The 22,284-nt window shown below is 37.1% G+C and overlaps 1 protein-coding gene across 1 annotated transcript in view; it reads right to left on the bottom strand.

The window, feature by feature from the left end:
- Positions 1–22,284, bottom strand: part of EYS (eyes shut homolog) — a 701,217-nt gene that overhangs the window by 50,884 nt on the left and 628,049 nt on the right. The window lies entirely within an intron of this gene.

Here is a 22,284-nt window from a genome sequence, read left to right as displayed (position 1 = left end):
CGGTAGGATGCAGAAAATCCTGAAATATGAACACCTGCAATAGGGATTATGTTGAACTTGAAACAGAATAAGCAGGTAAATCTCTGCTATAATATAAGTTATATTCTCAGTCATAGAAAGAATATTAGAATAGGCAAGGATAAAAACAAGCTGTAACCAGACAAAACCGACATTTAGAAATGTGCATATTCTGGTTGTACCAATTTTTTTATAGTACTCAAAGATAGCACAACGACAACTATGGTAGGAAAACCAAAGCAGATAGGATAACAAAAGAGTGCAAGACATTCCCATCTATGACTTATCATAAATATAATTTCACAAAAGGTCTTATTTGATTTTCCCCTTATATTATGGCTGAACATAGATGACAGCTAGATAGGTCAATTCATATGGTTGTTTAGTATTCACGTGCATCCTCAGTATTGAACAGAAACATATCTGCCTTTTACTGGAAAAGGTCACATGTGCCTTTGGGTATAAATGCAGAAGACATGGTGCATGTTGTATCAAATCACACTCATGGTGGTTTTCCAATAATAGCGTAATCATTAGGATGAGCACTGATAAAATTTCAAATACATGTGATTTGTAAAAATTCATTATCTGCTTATAATAGCCGCGCAATCAGGTTAAAGAAAATAATCTGGATCTGAAAGACCTCCTGTATTTTTTAAAAGAGGGAAATAAGTAAGTCTTGTGACAGTCCTTGCTCAGAGCAGTTGATTAGTGTGTTCCTAAACTGACCACCCGCAGAGCTGGGGAGTGAGGATCTCAGCTTGAGCGTCTACCAGAATGAACCTCATGAATAATGCCTCCAGACACCTTTGCAAAAGAAAATTGCTATCAGCTGCAATAATAAATTCCTGTGTGTAGCCTATTCTATTTATAGATCTGCTGCAGACTGCATGAGAGGAATCTAAATGAGCTACTGGTATTTGTGCAGTACTGAGAATCCTGCTTTCAGGATTTTAATATCAACATTACATAGTTCAGCTAATTAAAAAAGCATTAATAAACTGAATTATTCCTGGAAATCTAAAATTGTGGGTGATGATTTTTAGTTATCAAATGTATTCAGTTTTTTATAGAAGAAAAGGTGGATCATCGCTGCTGACTGCCATAAGACACATACTTTAGTCTGCACCTTTAAAGAAAAAAAAATTCATACATTCTTTTAATGACCTGTATATGAAAACATTTGCCATTACTTTTTATAGTCTTACTTTTGGTATTGTGGAGAAGATTAAAAATATCAGGTTTCATAACAAATGGTGAGTAGTTTATGTTTTTCAAAATGAGCAATGTTATGACATTTCACCATTGGTGCTGTAAGATTCTAATAACAAAAAATAGTGATTCCTGATAAGGCAAAGAAAACAGTTTTTAAAAAGTTCTACAAAATAATATAAAACTTGAAAGTATAACTTTCAAGCTAACCACAGAGAAAGAAAATAATCACATCCATTTCACAAAAATAGTATACAAAGCCCCAGATAACTTATTCTTTTTCAAAGCACGCTGTAACTGGACAAGATCTCCCATATTCTACTGAATTAATCTCAGGTGCAAGAAACACATACTGCTCAAATGGCCAAGAACTTCTCCCAGGTAGATTTCACAATTATGATGGCCCGCTACCCTTTATAAATGCAAGAAGCAAATGAAAAAGGGCAGAAAATCAGAACAGTAATATCTTTTGTCGGTGTTGTACACCTGTGAATGTCTCCAAGAAAAACTTATTGGGTAATTACATATATAAGCTGAAGAAAATACCAGAATTTTGAAGCTGCAGAACAAGAAACAAATTTGGAGTGTTCTGTGGAAATGTGTTATATGACTAATATGTTATATTAGTGTTTGATTTCAGATCCAGAGCATGGTTTTGCAGAAAATCTCCTGTTTGGCCCCTGTTGAAATGCCTTGTTCCACATTGTGTCTCTAGAGTACATGAACTAATTTGTTTGGATTAACCTGCACCAGAAGATTGTCTTACAGGTCAGGTTGCTTCAGCTGTATGGACTTGGCATTCAGACCCAGACCAGGTCTAGTGTGAGTCAAAGCTTCTTGAAACATGAATAATGGGAATATTGGGTCCTCAGCACTAATTGACTTGACCTGAAAATCTGTGCCCATTGAACTACATTACCTACTAACGTGGATGCAGATTTATAAGCCGTCAAAAGAAAATCACGCAGCCATGGTATATGTTACACACAAAAAATCCCTCCAGATTTTACATGAGAGCACTGACAAACTCCAGGAGTCAATAGAGAAAAAAACCCCAAACAACCCCTAACTATTCAGAATCATATGAAATAAGAAAGACACAAACAGTGAAAGCAAATGGGAGAAAAGATAGAAATAGTGATGAAAAGGAGTGAAAAAGACAAGAGGGGTGTTTCTAGAGCACCATCACCTCATGCCTCCAGGATTATGATACAGGGAAAAAAAATGGAGGGGAAAAAATGTGGAGGGAAAATGAACTATTCCCTGACATTCTTAAAGTCCTCTGAAATGGTAAGGGACATATTTTGTATTACCATTTCCCATGTTATATTCCTCTGATCTTTGGTTTAGAGATTAGATTGGAAAGAAAGTCACCAAGAAATATTTGCATGATATGACACGGTATTGGTAATTCAGTAATACAATTTCTCTCCTTGAATCAATGCTACATCAGTGATCTGATTCAATGAAATCAAAGTTTTCTATAATATTGACAGCTTTGGGATACCAACCCAGGTTATGGTAATTTATTTATTTAAAATATAGCACAATACAGAGGAGACTGGATTGTGTTACATTAGTAATCAAGTCACAGTTAAACCCCTGCTTTTGACTTAAATCAATTCTGTTTTTGAAAGGAAAGTTTATAATCCCTTTTCACAGTGTGTCACAGCCATCATCTGTACTCTACTGGCAGTGTTTTGTTTGCCCAAAGCAGGATATAATTTTCCATATTTCTGTGCTTTTTCCATTTCTAAAGTGGGAGTACAATGAGAGCAAATGCCCTTTATGTAGTTTTATGCAAGAGGGGTTCCCTGAAAGGAAGCACACTCAACACCCATTAATAATGATTTTAAGGTCCCTTCTAACACAAAGCATTCCATGATTCTGTGGTTGCAGTGTGTGTCACAATGGGTTCAATATTTAATGACATGGATTCTTTTAGTGCCTTCATTATATTATCTGTAACAAAGCTATGGAAGTTGGAGGGAACCACTCCTTCAGTCAATAAGTAGTAGATGTACTTCAGTTTATATTTAAATTGTTACTATTATGTTTTTGTAGCACTCTTTTGTTTTAAATTACTGGAAAATGAAAGGGCCATCATACATTTTTGGTTTAAGCCTTAAGTTGAATTATGTTTCATGCAAAGATTCATTAAATTGCTTTCCAGAAAACACCAGCATAATGTAAAGGCAATTACAATCTCCCTTTGAAAGCTTTGTGTAACAGACAAATCCACAAAAGCTCTCTGCAGCCAGAAGGATAACCTTATCTCATCAATAATCTTAAAAAATATCAAAGGACAATATATAAAGGAGGTGTTTCTTCCTTGTGCACAGCAGGTGTGTTTTAGTATTTGATATATCTGCCAATCTTTCCTTCTATTATACAGCTCCCAAAATCAATTCAGGTTTCATGCTGCTTTAGTACTTTTCACTCAGGTTTCCTCAATTACGGTATCTTGTCTAGCTCTGAATGATTTTGTTATCTTTACTGTTTTGAATCATTTTCCCCTCTGCCTGGGAGCATTATTCTGCAAGTTCTGTCAGTTCACTTTAATTTGCTTTGCCTTTCACTGAGAGTATTTTTGTATTGGGTCTGTGTGATCAGATTTTGGCAGTGGCAGGGACCTACAGGGGTGGCTTCTGTGGGAAGCTGCCAAAGCTTCCCTCATGTTCAACAGAGCCAATGCCAGGTGGCTGTGAGATGGACCTGCCCCTGGCCAAGGCCAAGTCCATCAGCAGCCATTGCAGTGCCTCTGGGACAATGTTGTTAAGTAGAAAGAAAGCCCTGGCAGCAGCCTGTGCTGGAGCAGGATCCTGGCAGGGCCATGGCCCCGTGGAGAGAGGAGCCATGCTCAAACAGGTTTGCTGCCAGGACTTGTGTCCCTGTGCCCTGGGACACACACTGGAGCAGTTCTGAAGTACTGCAGCCCATAGGCCTTCCCACACTGAAGAAGTTCATAAAAGACTCTTTCCTGCAGGAGGAATCCCACACTGGAGCAGGAGAAGAGTGAGGAGCCCTCACATTGAGGAGGAGGGAGCAGCAGACACTTGTGATGAAATGACTGCAACCCACATTCCCCACTGCCCTGTGCCACTGTGTGGGTGGAGGCAGAGAACTTGGGAATGAAGTTGAGGCCAGAAAAAAAGAAGGGGTGAAAGGAAGGTGATTTAAGATTTGGTTTTATTTTCTCTTTGCCCTACTCTGTTTAGATTGGCAATAAATTATTTTTTTCTCCAGGTTAAGCCTGTTTTGCCCATGACAGCCTGATCCATGAGCCTTTCATTATATCTTCTCTCCCTTGTTCAGCTAAGGAGGATAGAGCAGCTCTGGTGGGCACCTGGTACCCAGCCATGCTCAACCCAGCACAATTTGCTAAACTGCTTTTCTTTATATGAAGGCTCTCTTTAAACCAAGGCCAAATAATGTGTGAATTAAGTTGGTTTAGAAAACTCATCAGGAAATGTTTTGAGATTGGCTGGGGGTACTCATGAAGGAACTATTTGGCTTAAAATTTTCTTTGGGACAGACTTAGAGTTATACAGGTTCTATCACAGACTAAACAGGCCCTTACTTTTAAATGATGCTTCTGAATTATTTGATTTAGATTCAAATATTGGAGTGGAAAGGTTAAAATCCCACTTCAAAAGAAGAACACGAGGGGCAAAAAGGTTCCAACACTTTGCTTTCCTTTGTCAACACAGGAAAAAAAGACCATTGTGTACAAAATGATTCAACTCTAGCAGCAAATTAATTTGTAGGACCCAAATAAAGGTTTATCCATACCAGTCAGAGAGAAATGAGCATCTGCTCTATCTTACCATTAAGCATATGTGTTTCCTTGAGCAAGAACACACTCTTTAAACAATATCTAAACTGTAGAAAGTTTCCTGCAGTTTGATTTAGCTGTGATTTAAGAAGGACAGAATTTGATTTAAGGAAATGATGAAGGAAGAGAAAGTCTTGCTTATTGGCAGATTATCTATTTCAGACCTTCAAAAATGCCATTATTTTCAGGAGTTCAGAATGGCTGTAATTTATTTTGCAATTTACTACTTGAACTTACTAACACAGCACTAACTTTTCAGGATCATGAAGCCTATTCTGGGGTCTTTAATAAGCACTCTTTAGACTCCATTTTCCACTCAATTGGTCAACATGCAGGATTCCATAACCATCCCATGAAGGATACAAATCCATTAAAATGTATGATGCATCAAAAGTTCTGCCTGGTAAGATGTCAGTTATGCCCATTCCTGCCACAAGAAGATGCACAATTGTGGTATCAAGCACTTCTACACGTGTAACACTTAATGACAGATGGTTAAGGATTCCTCAGAAAAAGAACAGCAAGTAACGCTTGGTAAAACCAATCTATCTGGGCAGAAATCCATTCCCTGCCCACATCTAGGAAGAGAAATAATGATCTGTCAGGCTGGATCCAGTGCAAGGGCTGTAATTAGCTCTGACATTACTCCTTTCCCCAGTCTCAGTCTTTTCAGTTAAATTTACATTTTGTCCTTCCTTGTGTTTATGCGAAAAATAGTCAATAGATGTTGACATATGATAAATGTATTTATAAACATGACTTTTTTTAAAGCTGAAAGGCTATGGTTTTGATAAATAAAATATTTGGACTATATGAAACACGTCCAGGGAAGCATATAAATATTTTCAGCAGCATGAAGTTGAAGACAGATCTCCACATCTTACTGAAATCATATGCAGCCTAAATTCTGTTTGTCCTTCAAAAATCTATCATAATTCCTCATGACAGAAGATTTCCAATTGCTCTCAGCAGTCCCTAGGGCTCTAAACAGCATTTGCTTCCATATATCTACTATTTGCAGTAGGACTTGAGAACACCATATCCAAAGCAGTGACACTGAACATTGGCCTGCACCATACTGCTTGTTGCCCTGCTTCCACTAAACTTGCATTGTATACAATTATTAATTTCTATTAGAAATTTAAAACATCTTTAAGCACAAAACCACTAAGTACTTCAATTTTAGATTAATTTATAGGTTGCAGAACTACATGACAGTATTTTCCAAGGTTTCAGCCTCATTACAGACCAGCTGTAGTTTCCTAGAGTAATCATGAGGAGACGGGCAACAAAATTGCAGGGCAAAATCTTTAAAAGTTTGTAAAACAACAGCATTTACTTTAAGCACACAACAAAATAACTTTGAACTATGATGGCTATATTCTAAATCCAGAACTGTCTACCTTGGAAAGAGGAAAAAACTATAGTGCAAATCTAGGCGGTCATTATGCTTTTCTCTCTTTATCAGTTTCTTACTAATTTCTTTTCCTGTTTCTAAAGGAGGTTTTTTATTTATGTATTTATTATTGTGAACTTCCATAGATGAAAGCTATTCCATTCTGAATTCAACTTACAGAAAGAATGTTCCATAACCAATTCTTGATGATGTTGTCATTAGTTCTAGCAGTTTGCAACTTTAATAATCAGTGGCTCAGCACCTCTTTCATGTCTATTTAGCACCATTACCTTTTCTGTTTTAAAAACATTTTGAATCACAAGGGCTTGATCATCAGCACTTTCTTTTAAGCCTGGTCTATGTACAAGGCTGGAAGACACAAATCTCTTAAGAGCTGACATAAAAGGGCAAGTTAAGCTTTGAATTTGCAGGGCATCATCACCTTCCTATGGTAATCTTCCCTGTTCAACTAATTCCTTATACCCCCTAGTAATTCAAATTTAGAGCCTTCTCTTCAATCCTAGGTACCTCCTCATGTCCTAGTTTCAACCCAGCCTCTGAGATTTCTGTTTCTAGCTCAACAAAATGGAGATATTTTTTCCATATGCACATAACACAGTGTAATATTTACAGATTAGAATTCATGTTTATAAACATATATAATATATTCTAAGCTATGAAAGAAAACAGCAATTACTAAAGGCTCTATGAAAAGTTGACATTGCAAGTGACCAGGTAAACCACAGCTGCTCTGAGCTGACAAAACCATTACTATTCACTTTGGATATTCCTTTTTCTAGTTATCCTAAAAACACCACAGGAGAGAAATTCTAAAGGAATGAACTTCATAGAGGAAAACCTGAATAGAATCTTCCTTCGATGGTTCATTTTTCCACATTAAATCTTCAACTAATTTTTCTCAGTAAGTGCCAAAAGAACATTTGTACATTGCTTTTTCATTTCTTAATGAAAACACAAAACTGGGCATGTTCTTGGCTTTTTCTCTGAACAGCTAAGAGAGCCACAAGGTGGATCAAGAGCCACAACTTAGAAAGAGCAAGTCCCCATGGATTGTGCTTTTCCATGGTAGGGAATGACTAGGAGTCATACTTTCACAACAATATTCTAGCCCTTATGAGAAAGTTGTATCTTTCCACTTTGCCTGTAAATCTTTTACATAGTTTTTAATATTTAAATCCTATTAGTTGTCTACCCATGGGCTTTAGGAGCTTTTTTTCCCCTCCTGATTCTTTAAGTTAAGGAAGGGGAAGATAATATTCCTCCACATAAATCATGTTTCAACCTAGTAGGCATTTGCAGACTAGCATCTGTGTTTGCCCAGGGGCCAGTGAAATGTAACCCCTTCTTTCTTCTGACTGTGCATCACAGAATATTTGATTCCATAATAACATATACTAATGTACATTAGAAAATATACTTGTACATGTCATGATAGTTAACATATTAGAAATGCACCACTTATCTAATCACTAAAAATAGCACTGCAGAACACTGCCTGGACTTTTACACATGTTTTGAAAGAGTATTTGAGCTACAACTAAAAGTCATTTGTCAACAGAAAATATTTTTCAAAATATTTATTATATATAATGTTTTTTCAAAAAACCTACTTTTTTCAACCTCAAATGAAATTTATTACTATCTATGCAGCATACCAAACTACAGCCTCTAAGACATGAAATCCTAGCAATGTTGTAGGCTCAGTTAATTTCCATTAACTTCTATTTCTATAATCTAGACCTTATTCTATTATATTATATTGATTGAGGTGATATATGAATGACACAAGCAATTGCATTTGCCATATATTCTACAGATTTATTGCTTACAAAAGATGGTAGATTAGCCAAAATTCTTTGGATAGTGTAAACTAGATAATGTAAGTTTCCTTGCCAATGACCAAGGTGATTTCTTTGCCTCAGAAGGTAATTGAAATCTCTGAGCCTTTTCAATCTGTAGTTTCTTAGACTGTCCAGGGCTTTAACTCTAATACAGATAAGTCCTAGAGTTTTAAATAAAACTCTGGACATTTCCCAAATAGCTTTTTACAACCTTCAGACTAGCACATCATCAGTCACACAACGTGGCTGAATTGGTAGGTCATGTTTGAAGAACATTGGTTTTCAGGAATCACCTCACATGTACTGGTACATAAAGTCTAGAGTTAAATCTTATCTCAGCCCAACAGTGGCGTTTCATTACTGCAGATCTACCTAATTACACTGTAAGCATGGAATGTGTGACGCTGTAATCCAGAGAAAGAAAAAAACCCTAAACACCCTAGACCTTTGTGTTACTTAGAACAAGACTAGTAAAAATTGGCCTGCAACCAGTGCATCGGGCACTGTAACCTGTGCTGAGTGTAGTAGAAAGACTTCCCACAAAAACAGTATAGCATTTTTCTTTAGTTCCCAAAAAACAACAACAAAAAAAACCCCATCTCTTAAAGCTCCTGGGTATCTTTCCCCTGTCTGTCTCTCTTATCTCTTTGAGATTCACTTTCTTCCCTGTGTAGTTCAGATATTTTCTTCTTGTGTTGGGAATAAAAGAGGAAAAGAAAGCCTCAATGCTGTTTTCTTGTTCATCCTTTGTCTGGAGTACCACCAGCTCTCAAAAGGAGTGAGAAATTCCTGCATCATAGGACTCTTGTTTATACTTTAACTAAAGTGTAGGAGGTTAAGGACAACTTCATAGATTCCATTTGCCCATGGCTGTAACCAAATTTCTACAATAAATTCAATCTAAGTTATTTATTTAAATGGCATCAAAGGTAGGTCACAAAAAACTGAAAGTAAAAAGCAGCTGGAAAAGTAAGTGTGTATGAAGGACCAAACCTTGACCGCTCTGTCAGTTTCCTCCTACTAAAATGAAAGGTAATGTATAGGAGAGTGCATGAAGCTTTTACAAAGAGTAATTGCTTAAGCTTACACAACTAATTGAACATGAGAAGGACAAAAGAAGTACTGAGTACTAGAACTACAAAATATTGTCTGAAGTGAAAAGTTAGCCATCACTGTGTGCTTTCAATTTTGTTACAATACACTTTCTATGAATAGCTTGGGTTGTTCCATCTTGTAGGTTGACCTTTTACTTTGATTGCTGCCTCAGCTCTGAATTTCACACATTCCGGATGATGGCTATGACTTAGGAAGGATATAAAATGCCCTAAAAACTGTAAAAATCAAATACTATAAAACTGAGTGTTGGTATTTTTGAAATGTTCAAGAACTGTAGCTGTTACAGTTGTCCCATTGCTGAGGATTAGCACAGTTGGTGACACTGTGAAACTGATCCAAAGTGCCACAGAGGAAGTCTGATTCGCAGCTGATCTTTATAAATGTTACAAAGGCCATTTGTGTACCATTTTCTCAAACAGACCTGTCTTTAAGTGCTATGGGATTAGTCTCTCTCTAGCTTGTACGCAAGAGGTCAGATGAGTCAGGTCATCTGACTTACTTGCAGCAAAAGCTAAATCATTATCTTGAAAAAGTAAATGACAGGAGAATATACAATAGAGGGAAACAGTTGCATCATGACATCATTAGCAGTACTGTTCTTCACTTCCACATTCCCTTCAGAGAAACAACTCAGTTTCTCTTGATACCATGATGCTGACCCATTTCTTTACACTTATATAGAAAAATAACAGGAAGTTATTCTGTCAGTCTGGCTTTATTGGCTATCTAACCTTGCAAATTTTTGGGGAATGGAAATGAGCAGTTCTTTTAAATAAGACACTTGAAATTATAAATCAATAACTAAAATAACCCGAATCAAGAAAGCATATGTAATGATCTGCATTTAATCATAGAGGATTTTAGAGTAGTTTTGTCAATAAAGCAGAGAAAAGATTTCATGCTATTTTCTGGATATAGAGTGTCTATAATTAGGATTCACCAGGGCAGGGCCTGTGTCAATATTGACTTTTAAAGATAAATGAGTTTCTTTACACCTTCTGAAAACTTTTTATTTTCCAGTGTGCATCAGTATGATCTGTCCATGTAAAATGAAAATACTGGAGCAATTGCTGGTAACAATCTGATATTACACTGTCTCATTCTAGTGTCTGAATATTTTACATTCAGAGATATGTATTCAGAAAAGATAGATATACATTCAGAGATATATATTCAGAAAAGATACTGCTTTTCACTGCTGGGTGGAGTGAGTGGTGCTTCAACCTCTAATACATGCTGTACTCTTCTGACAAAAACACTTCTGATTCAGTAGCAAGGATGGTGATTTGAAAAGTGTATCCATATTTTTGCCATAAAGTTGCAATGTGTCTGTGTCTACATAGCAAAATGAAGAGATCATGGAAGTAGATTTAGACATATTTGACTTTATTCTAATTAGCACTGCTACCACCTGCAGTGAACACATGATGGGATGTTTCACTCTGGCTGCTAAGTCTTCAAGGAAAATAGTGCTTTTTTCAGTTTGCTAACATGTATAGATATTGCTACTCATTCTATCTTCATGAAAACTACCATAGTTGTGCCTTTTCTGCAACCAAAATCTCTTTATTTTACTCTGTAGGGATGTCTGCTATGTATCCATAGAAACAAGCAGAGGATGAACTGTGATGCCTTGTGGTCACATTTGTTTTGAAGTTACCACATAAAGGAAGTAAGAACGCCCTATTAAAAAAAATAAAATAAAGGATTTTAAAAAAGAAGACAGAGCTCTAATGGAGCAAGAGGAAAGAATTAATTTTAACCCTTCGTGTTTACTTCCTTTAGTCAATTTCTAACAAATACATTGCAAAGCCATATTGGCTGAAATATTAATGAAGAAATTCCTTCCTTCTCTTCCTTCCTATCCATTGATATCAATGTCCCTATAAGTGAAATGCACATTACAGCTAATAAGGGCAACTAGCACCTCAGGCTGTGATAGAAACAATCTGTGGTTGCAGAATGATTTAGCAATTACAGTAGGTGCTTGGGTTTTTCCCAAGCTTTGGGTTCACTTGACCGAATTGTGACAGCACTACTGAAAACAGGTGATCTTGAAAATCAGAGCTTTTCACACACTGTAACACAAATAGGCATAATTAAAATTAGAAATTTAATTTAAATTCTCAGTTGAGAGAAGGTGAACTGGAATTCCATTCTCTACTTTGGTACTGCTTTGCTTTAATATTAAAGATTTATTCACAAAAAGTAAACCCAGAGTACAAGCTAAACATCAGTTCTCCCAGTTTCTGTTACATGCCTCTTCAAAGGTAGGAGCAGATTATACCAATTATTCTGGTTATACTGATTATTTCTGGTTCAGAACAACAGACACTTTCATGTTTCCACTGCTGGCTTCAATATTCCTAATTTCTAAAGAGAAGGTGAAAAATGCTCCCAGAAAATTTCCAAGACACTTGGATACTTAAAGGCTAATCTAAAGCAGGGCCTGCAGTCCAAAAATTAATTCAGACCTGTACCATAAATTTCCCTAGAATCCTGAAAACTTGATAGAATATCAGGTTACGTAGCATTCTTATTTTACAAGTGCAAAAATTTAAAAATACAAGTGTCATCTGTGCTATCCAAATGAATTACACAACTCAAAGATGAAAATATTTTCTTTGTTAGCTGATTCCATTTTCTGATGTGCAGAGGTTTTCTACAGCCTTTTTAAGACATTCAGAACTGGAAGGTAGTTCCCTGGAGTCAAGGTCCTACCACATCTGAGTAACTTTCACATCAAAGAATGCTTGTCCTGAAACTCCCACCTGTAACTGAGATTCCAGCACAACATTGTTTAACGTGTGGCGGGGTCAGACCACGGTGTGAATGTTCAGCTTGCCTGAACCAGTAGACTGGTTTCATGAGGATCATTATCCTGGCAGATGCTTTAATGCAGACAATGATAGATCTCCATGAAACCACTTAGGAGCTATAGAAGCTGGTAAAAGAGCTGATTTTTTTGGTGCATGTACTTCTTCTCTTTGCAAAAAGAAAAAAAGTTCTTGCTTTACTCAAGGTCATGTAATTCTGAAAAGTTAATATTACGAAATATACTGTTATGTGACAAATCAGGATGCAATACAAATAAAATTACTCCAAAATCAAAATAAGAAATATTAGATTTGTCTGCAGAGTTAATAATTGCATTTTGTTGTGTATTGGATATTGAAGAAAAGGGTGCTAGGAGGTGGGAAGTTCTACTGAGGCACAGCTACCATTGAACTGTATACTCTGCCATATATAACTTCTGTACTAAATTGATGGGCATTCAGCGGTAGAAAAGCAGTAAATTAAATAATATCATCAACCAAATAAAGTTTATTATTTGCTTTCTTTTAAAATGTTTTAAATTAAATGTGTGAAATCCTAACTTTGTAAACATTCACTTAGAACATTTTATATATGATCAAAGTAGTAGTGGAGTATCATAACCACTAATATAAATAATTCAGTTTGACATTGTATCATCTGTGAGATAAGCTCTTTAAGAGGTCTTTGACTAGAACTGATATAAACCACAGTTGATTATAAACACTTGTGTTTATTATTTTCTGCTGAATTATTTCAAACATAAGATCAACACTGGAGTTAACTACTATCTTCTATAACATGATGAGAAAATTCCTTTATAATCTCCCTTTTCTATTGCACCTGCACTATGATTTCTTTTTAAAGGTGTAAAGAGAAGGGTAACTGAACCATTTTAAAATATGTTAATATTAATCATATTTTCATTTGTTAAGCTGAAGTAAAAATTATCTCACAATGATGTTTGTGGGATGGGGATCTCTGGCAGAGGGTTATCCTCTGTGCTAATGCAGCTGAACAGAGGATATTTCCATTGGGATTGAATCTGCATGATAATTGTGGAGAAAGCAAAGTAAGAACAGTTTGTGTTGCAGTTGTTGGCCTGCGTCCTCCAAGACTTTACAGTGCACAAGATAATTTCTGTCAGAAATTCCTGTAACTCATATGGCTACCTACCCTTAAGCGTATTTTCTGTGTGTGATATCATTCTATGTCTTCTAGTACTATCTAAAGCAGTGTTTGTGCCAAGGTATCATTTATGTGCTTCCTGTGTTCCTGCACTTTCTGTGAGACTGGAAATTGCAGTGGTGGAGGAATGGAGTGATTCATAGCTCGTGTGTTTCTATGGTAAGATTTTCTGCTGCTGCAATTGTTCAGCTCCACAGGTAGTGGCTGTGGCAGCATCACTTGTGCAGAGAAAAAACCATGCAGCTTCAGATGTTTTAGGGAAGGTTAAGTTTTTTATTGTAAAAAGCAGTACTGTACAGCACACTACCTATATATGGTATTCATTACATTGTTACTGTTAAAGACAAGCTCATGCACAGTGGAATTATCTGTAATAAATGCTAAAACCAGAAAAAAATAAATATGGAGTGATTTTAATAATCAAAGAATACTTGAAGCTGTACAAATAGAAGTTATAAGTGAAAGATACATTACAAATAGTTGACATGGCTTAAAAAAGTATATAATATATGCAACAGCAAGAAAGATATTGATATATTTGTCCACTTTATCTAAGGGTCACCTTTATCTCCACAGTGGTGCAGCTATGCCCCAAACAGGCAAGCTAATCCATTTAAAACAGGACTCTATAAATCTCAAATTTTAGGGAAGACAAGAAAGTCAGATTTTTGAAGCTCCTTTAGCACTCTATTTGCTATTTATCAAATATTTTTGTATATATAGCTATGACAGTGTGATTCAGTAAGATGAAAAGAGCACTAGAACCATGAATTCATCTATGAATCACGAGCATAAATCACACAGGATCACAAAAAGTACATTAATCACTCCTTCCTCCTACGTCACCACCTGCCAGGGGATGGCCACTAATGTGCACTCTCACTCTTAAACACTTGCAGGCAGTGCCTGAAATAGTATTATGTCCTATTTCATGAAGGTTAAGTATCCTGGAGAAAAGGCATCATCCTCTTACTACCCAAGCTATTAACAACCTTCATCCCTCATTCATCATAATTTCAACGAATACTTTGCTCTGCAGTCACTGTGGTCTCCTGCCTGCCAGGAAATGCAGCCTTGTCTGAAGACAAGAGTGTAACCTCAGCACATTACTACCACCTGTCATAGTGCAACAGCAGAGCTTTGTCAATGCACACCAGAGACCCTGTGAAAAAGCCCCCTAACACAATTTATTGCAGCCAATCTGATGCCAAAAAAAAAAAATCAAAATTTCCCTTCCCATTGTCCCAGAAGAAATTAACACTCAACGTTCACAGAGGCTCTCAGGATGCACAGCTGTGCTCTGACCTGTCAATGAAAAGCAGTGATCTCCCAGCGTGAGTTGTGGCTGGTGAGGCAGTATCGCACATGCTTTGCTTTATGAGATGTGAAAAAGAACTTTTCTGACATGTCTTACCAATTCACCAGAGAAACTCAGAACCCTTCCTTCAGGCAGGCAAAGCTATACTCCCTTTAAGCTTACGTGGCATGAATTCCTGAAATGGAATATTTTTGCTTCAAAGAACTGACCTGTGGCCCAGCACAGTGACTATGTCTTCTACCCTGCAACAGTACAGGGTAGCAGAAGCACATACCATTTTTCTCTTTTACTACACTGGGAATGTTTCCAATTTTGCACTATTATGAGCAGCAAAGATAAAAGAGGTGAAAAGAGGCGTAAGAGAGCATCAGGCTCTCAACATTTATTCCAGCTAGCTGTATTGGAAAGAGTTAATTTTCTGCAAAGCAGAAGGTGTGGTGCTGTATTGTGGATTTGAAACTGAAACAGTGTTAAGGCCTCAGTGTTTATCTACTGCAAGCAGTGCTTGCACAGCATAAGGTTTTATGTTTTCTCACTCTGAGCAGGCTGGGAGTGGGCAAGAAGGTGGGAAGGGACTCAGTCAGGACAGCTGACCTGAACTGCTCCCATACTCTAAGGGACTGTGCTCAGCAGTGAAACCTGGGGGCTCATCTTTCCTAAGTCGCTGCTGCTTGGAGACTGGCTGGGCATGGGTCTGTAGGGGATAAATGATTGCTTCTGCATAATTTGGTTTTGTCCTTTGATTCTCTTAATTTATTAAACTGTCTTTATTTCAACACACCAGTTTGTTTTCTTGTTTTTGTCTTTCCATTTACCCCATCACTCTGCAGGTGAGTGAGTAACTCGGCTGGGGGTTATGTGTTGGCCAGGGTGAACCCACCCCACTGAGCAAGCGACAACTTCCAAATGTGGAAGTTGTCAAGAACTGCAATACAGGCACTCTACAGAAGTTTGCGTTTGGCTAGGTACTCAATGACAAATGATCTGGCCCAAAGACTGGAAAATCTGGACTTTGCAAGGGACATTAACTTCCAGCAATTCTTTTGCGTTTTGATAACAACAGACATTTGTCAGAGTGAGTTCACTAGTAGGTCAAGATTTGTGTGACAACCAGACTGCAACACATTTAATCAAGAAATAGATAGTAGAAATGATGCCTATCCCTAAAGATTTTCATACTCAACTTTGAATGTGTTCCTGCTGGTCCACAGCAGACTCCTTGCCCAGGTTCTGTGATGGTAAATGCAGAAAACCCACTCCCCATGAATCTGTACAAATCTCAAGAGCATTCCCATAGAACTTTGAATAAGTCCTATGAATACAGAAGTGCAACTGAGGGGTCTGAGCAGCTCCCCTGGGCTGGAAATCTGTGGAGACGTTTTTGCTTTTCCTGGTGTAGTCCTTGAAATCCAGGAACAAAACGGACCACAAGGAAGGAAGGCTGCATCCAGTTAAGGGATACCATTATCCTGTCTCTGACAGTGCACATCTCACAAGAAAGGAAAGTTTTAATGCAACATTATGTGACATTCATCATCCCATGACCCGCAGCAAAGGACATCTTGAGACAGAGATTAAGAGACAGTCCTTAAGAGATATTCCTATGTGAACATGTCTGACCACTTTATAAACCTATGTCAACATCTGCATTGTGCTGCATTATTCCACTGCTCATGTATGACATATTTATCATCTACCTCTTCTCTCTCTTAATTTTTATCTCCTTTGTTACATGATGTACACAAATTTTTCCATTAGAAGGCAAATAATTAATGTCTGTTTGCTTTCTTATGTCTCTCCTGATGTTGTAGACCTGTCACTCTTCAAACATCCCTTTTCCACATCAGAAAACTTGAAAGTAATCTGGAAAAATTCCATTTCTTCCATCATCCTTCTATCTTCTTTTCTTTTAACCTTATCACTAGTCTTTTTGAGAATAAAATGACAAAATTAATGAGAAGTAATGGAGCCTTATCAATTAATATTTATGCATCATGACACTTTCTCCCCTTACCTTGTAAGGATTTGCTCTTTACTTTCATAATTGTTACTGAGCACAGAGATGGTCCATTTAATTGACTATTCAGAAATTGTTTCTGAGAATATTAGAACCTATAAAGGTCCAGAACCTTTTCTGAAGGGTAGTTGCTGGTTGAGAGCCCACCCTTCTATTTGGACAGTTAAGATCTTCCCTTCTTTTACTGTGTTTTACTTCTCAGTATGATTTACTTTTTAATAATTTTCCATACACATTTATTTATCACATTTATTATCCCCAACATGGAACTTAGATGAGATCAAACTCTTGCTGCTGTGGGATCCTGCAAGAATCTTTGAACTGGTGAAGCTTGTTGGCAATGGTACCTGTGGGGAGCAGATTTTCTCCCCGTCAGAGAAGAGGAGGAAATGAGGACACATGAGGGAAAACAACATGGTGACACCAAGGAAAAAGAAGGGGAGGAGGTGCTCCAAGCATTGGAGCTGAGATTCCTCTGCAAGCCATTCCTCTGAGGACCATGGTGAACCAAACTGTCCCCCTGGAATCCATGCAGTCCATGGGGATGCAGAGATCCCCTCACAGCCCATGGGAAAAGCGCTCCTGCCTGAGTGGGGGGATGCCAAGGAAAGCTGTGACCACCGAAGCGCCCTTGAACAGGCCTCTCTGGAAACCTGGAACTGGGACTGTTATCAAAACACCACAATGGCAACTTGAGATAAGAGAAAAGTACTATTGTCTGGGGACTAGCTCAGACCTAGGGAGAGGTTAACAAGATCGGGGGAGAAGAATTTATCACTCATAATGGACACAAAGAATGCGGAATTTAGGGGTACAAGGAAAATCAACTCAGGAACTGTGCTGAATCATCTCTGATTGATTAGATGGTAATTCCAGTGAGGGGAGATCATGGTCACCAACTCATGGCCCAGTGACTCAATAATGAATTAAATCAAGTTAAGAAAAGGCCATTTTTCTGTATAGTAAAAGCAGTGAAAATTAAGTTGTTCTTATTATGACATGGCCTGCCTGTTTTACAAATCTGCTAAGTATCATCTAAGATGCTTTGAAGTAAATAGTAAATAAAATAATATTATGCCTGTTTCTGATTGTGTTTCCATTCAAGGCAGATTAAAGCAATTTATCTCAAAGAGCTGTTGTGCAGAGAAGGTGAGGTTACAAACATAGCCTAATTGTAAAGGGCCATTGGCCATTTCTGGAATATTAAGGAAGACATTATTTTCAGTTAAGCTTGAAAATGATGATAAGAAAACGTGACATTCACCTGGAATTTTGTATATGTACATTTTCATCTATCATGTCATTTTTTTCCTAGAAATCAGCTAATAGAGCTGCCAAGGCAGACAAAATTGCTAACATTTTACACAGAATTTTTGCTGTCTACTCTCAAAGTGTCAGTAGCAATACATTCAGTGTTAAAAATTTTCTATAGGCAGAAGAGTCTCTTGTTCTGATGACTGTGATATGTGTCATTCCTTCTGGTGGGAAGTTGCCAGTGAAAATTACTTTTGAAAACTGGTAAGAATGCAAAGAATGAAGCTGCCAAAAACTGGATGACTGCTGGTCATTTTTTAATAAATGCTTCTGAGCTCATTAATGTTCACTTTCTGATAAGTCCTGCTGTATTGATGCTGAAGATGAAGCAGGATTAGAATGTGCTACAAGCTGTATGGGAAAAAATACTTGCTCTTGCCCAGAATTTCAGACCTTGGGCAAATCTCTCAGATGTTTCCACAAAAGAGAATACTTAAGACAGCAATAGCTTCAGTACAACATGCCACCTGCTGAGCAACCTGATGAGATCCCTCTGCTATCGCTGCCAACTTGAGTTAAGAAAACCCCATATGAAATTTTTTGGTAGTAAAGGAATTCAGGTTAGAGGCTAAACACAACTTTGAATCTGAATAATTTTTCACCTAAGGGAAGACAGGGTTTTTCTCAATGGTAAGGCTCTTCAGCCATGAAACCGGTATAATTTTGTTTTTCTGGGTGCATTGAGAAGATCAGCATGAAGCACTGTGGAACTATGATCCAGATGAGCCCTTACTGAATATTTAAAACAAATTCAATTTTAACAACTTTTGTTTGCTCACAGACCATCCAACACTAGTGACTCAGTGGAATGAACAAATATTTCTTCTTCCATTTAGCAACATTTACTTCTTGGCCTTAGTTTCAGAATCTTAGTGCACTGGCTGGAGAGAAACATTATTTTATTGTCTTTCAACAAGGAAAGATTTCTGTTCGGAATGAAAAGCTGAAAATTACTGAATGAAAAATGACCCTTTTTATTCTGAATTAAGAAAATTACTATGATTACTTTTGCATTTGTGTTCAAAGCCAGGATCATAAATGCAAGCTTTCAGAAGCAAAACCAGTAATATTGTAGCATTCCTAATGTTTTGTAAGGGAAACTTATTAAAGTTATTTTCATGCAAATGGATGTATGACTTGCCTTCATTAGATTGCTGAAAATGGCCTTAATGCCAGCCAAACTAGCCAAACACCAGTGGTGTGATAATGGCTTCAGAACATTCTCTATAAGCCTGCCTGAGTTCTAAGTACGTTCCCACATTCCCAGAAAACTTCTCCTTAAAATAGTATTCTCTTCATTGAAGTTCATGCACAAGCTTTTCTAGCTTTGATGTGTCTGCTCATTTTGCCACAATAAACTCTTGTTTCAGCAGAAATACATTTTTTTTCCCCTAAAAGAATGTGAACTGGAGTTATTTTGAGAAACCTTTTTAAAAAAATAACCTTGCATAGAACAAGATAGTCCTGCTTACAAAAAAATCAAATGCAACTCTCCAACAGTCTGAGACTTTTAACTTCAAGCCACTGCTGATATCTAGGTCAGATCAGAAAGGACAAAAAGGACAATAAGTAGTCGACAGGTATCACTATTACAAGCAGACATGCAACCTTATTAGAAACCCAAGCAGATTAACATAAGGTTATACATGATGATGTACTGGATGTAACATCTTAAGAAAAGATTCTCATCCACTGCTTTTTGAATAGCTGTCAGTCATAAAAAGAAAAAAACCCAAAAAACACAAGGGTAGTTGTTTGAAAAATGCCATAATTCCTGAATGCAGATGATAGCAAAACCTCTATAAAAATAACTTGCAAATAAAGATTGACCACCCAGCCAGTGGAATAAAAATGGTCACCCCCTGAAATGATACCAGAGTTCATCTTTCAAGAGCCTTAGTTGGGTAAATTCAAAGTAAAAATGCTGCTGGAAGAAATTGGTTTACCAAGTCTGTTTTCAGATTCTCAAAGCTGACAGAAAATTACATGTGAAAGACTGTAAAGTCAACTGAAATCATTGCAGTTTGTATGGAAATGTCACACTTCTATCTACTTCACTCCAGTTTTTCTGTTGAGTCCACATGAAGGCTATTGGTTCCATGCCCACTTAATTCCATCCTTAAAACTCTGAGATGGTATGTGCCATAATAGCAAATCCACCTTGTAACAGACTCTTAAAATTGCTAAATATTATCTTTATACCTTCATTTTCTTTCTCCTTTTCCAGATTAAAAAAATAAAAGCCAACAAAAACATGGCCCTTCCCCCCTGAATCTGAAGTGATGAGTCCATGAAAATGTGTTAGCATTGTAGGTTAATAATCACTCAGGCAGTGCCTTGTGAAACCATTGAGGATTGGGTCCTGTTATAACAGGTATTTAACACACAGAAATATTCATATTGGACAATATAATGTCTGAACACCACAGTAATGGCTCTCTTTGAGCAGTTGCTGAATTATGTGGCTCTCAGTGACATAAACAGGAAGTCTGAATATGTCAATAGCTTGTTGGCTTTTACAATGCATGTGCTTCTTTCTCTGTAGTCTGGAAAGATGCAGGAATTCATATCCCACTCCTCAAATCTGTGTGCAAGCAGGAGTGACATACTTCACCCACAGATTCCTTAGTAGAGTTCATACTGCTGAGCATTTTTTTGCATCTCTTCCACATCCCAAAAGGGTTTGTACCTCTAGACGATGACCTGCAACATTAATTCCTGGTGCTCAAATGATTGAAAAGTTAAAGTCTGGTAATTTCATTGTAGATACAAATGTGGAATGAATGAATTTAGCAACTGAAAGTCTGCCCAGCATGTTACAAATGCTTTGTGCTTTTGCAATTTGGTATTAGAGTGCAACTGACTGCTTCTGACTTTGGTATCCACAGCAGTAGGCCAAAGTACAAGGCAGCACAATTGAGAACCTTCATCAGTCAGGTTTCAGGATTGTGTTATGGCAATTTACAACATTTATGATTCTGGCAACTGTCTGTAATGTAAACTCTGTGGTCATCTAAATAAAATAATGCTCTTATGCTAATACAGTAAGGCAAAACTACTATATAGAATTTATTACATATATTATGATGCCCTTGGTTTGGCATTATCTTAATGTACTTCACTGCAATAATGCTCTGTACATTTGCAGTAATATACTGCAATTTTATACAGTTACATAAAAGCTTTATTGAAATAATACTGCACAGCTTTTTATGCAATTCCTAAAATAGCAGAGGCATAATGTAACACCAGAATCATAGGCTATTTAATAATGCATGAGATGTTAAAATTATGCCGCTTTTGTATTTTAAACTGTCCATTTTTTCTTCATCTAAATGTCTCAGATGTTGTCTTCTACACTATGCTGCTTCACCCTTCTTCTCTGATCTTAATGCAAAGAAGCATCATTTTGCAGCATACTAGTGTTATGTTTTTCCTGCCAATCTGTAATGCATTATAAGAAGTTGTTAAAGAATAAAGGACTTCCTGTTGCTCCACTTCTCAAATTTCTTTGTTTCATTTGCAAACATCTAGAAAAAGCTGGAGTAACCACCATGTTTGTCTTACTGAATGCTATTTCAGACCTTGTAAAATCAAGGGAAAGATTTAGGGGTGGTGCTAATCTCATATATAGTTTTACTGTCCTTTGGACACCCTTAGATTCAAAAGCTGTGTTGGTAGAAATTAGAGACTCTCTGCAAGTCTGGGAGTCTGTTTTTCAGTCAGCATAAAGATATTGCTGACATCAGCGTTCACACAGTTTACCAGAAAGGAATTCCCTTTCCTCTTAACTCCTGGAGTAGCAGGCATTGTCTTAATGGTAAAATGCATTTCTGTCAAGAGGGGACCCTAAAGCAATGCAATCCTTTTGCTTAGCAATATCAAGCAAACAAGATTAAAATCAATTATCTTCATCCTATTTTCCTTCACCCCACACTTGTTACTTTTCTGAAATATCCATAGACATTTGTGACTAAGTCATACTAAGCTTATCTCCAAATTTTTTTTAAGTATGAAAAAGGCACCTTTATGAAATCCTTTAATAGAAGTACCAGCCATTATCAAATGTTTAAAATTATTAGACTGCTACTAAAACATAATAATACACTTAACAAAAGCAGCTGTCAGATTCAGATTCCTTAAAACGTAGGGGAACCAATACTGTACCAGAAGCAGATTTAATGTTCAAAGATT

This window comes from Melospiza georgiana, chromosome 3 (genome assembly GCF_028018845.1).
Source record: "Melospiza georgiana isolate bMelGeo1 chromosome 3, bMelGeo1.pri, whole genome shotgun sequence".
Lineage (NCBI taxonomy): Eukaryota > Metazoa > Chordata > Aves > Passeriformes > Passerellidae > Melospiza > Melospiza georgiana.
This window is presented reverse-complemented; position numbering and strand designations above follow the sequence as displayed.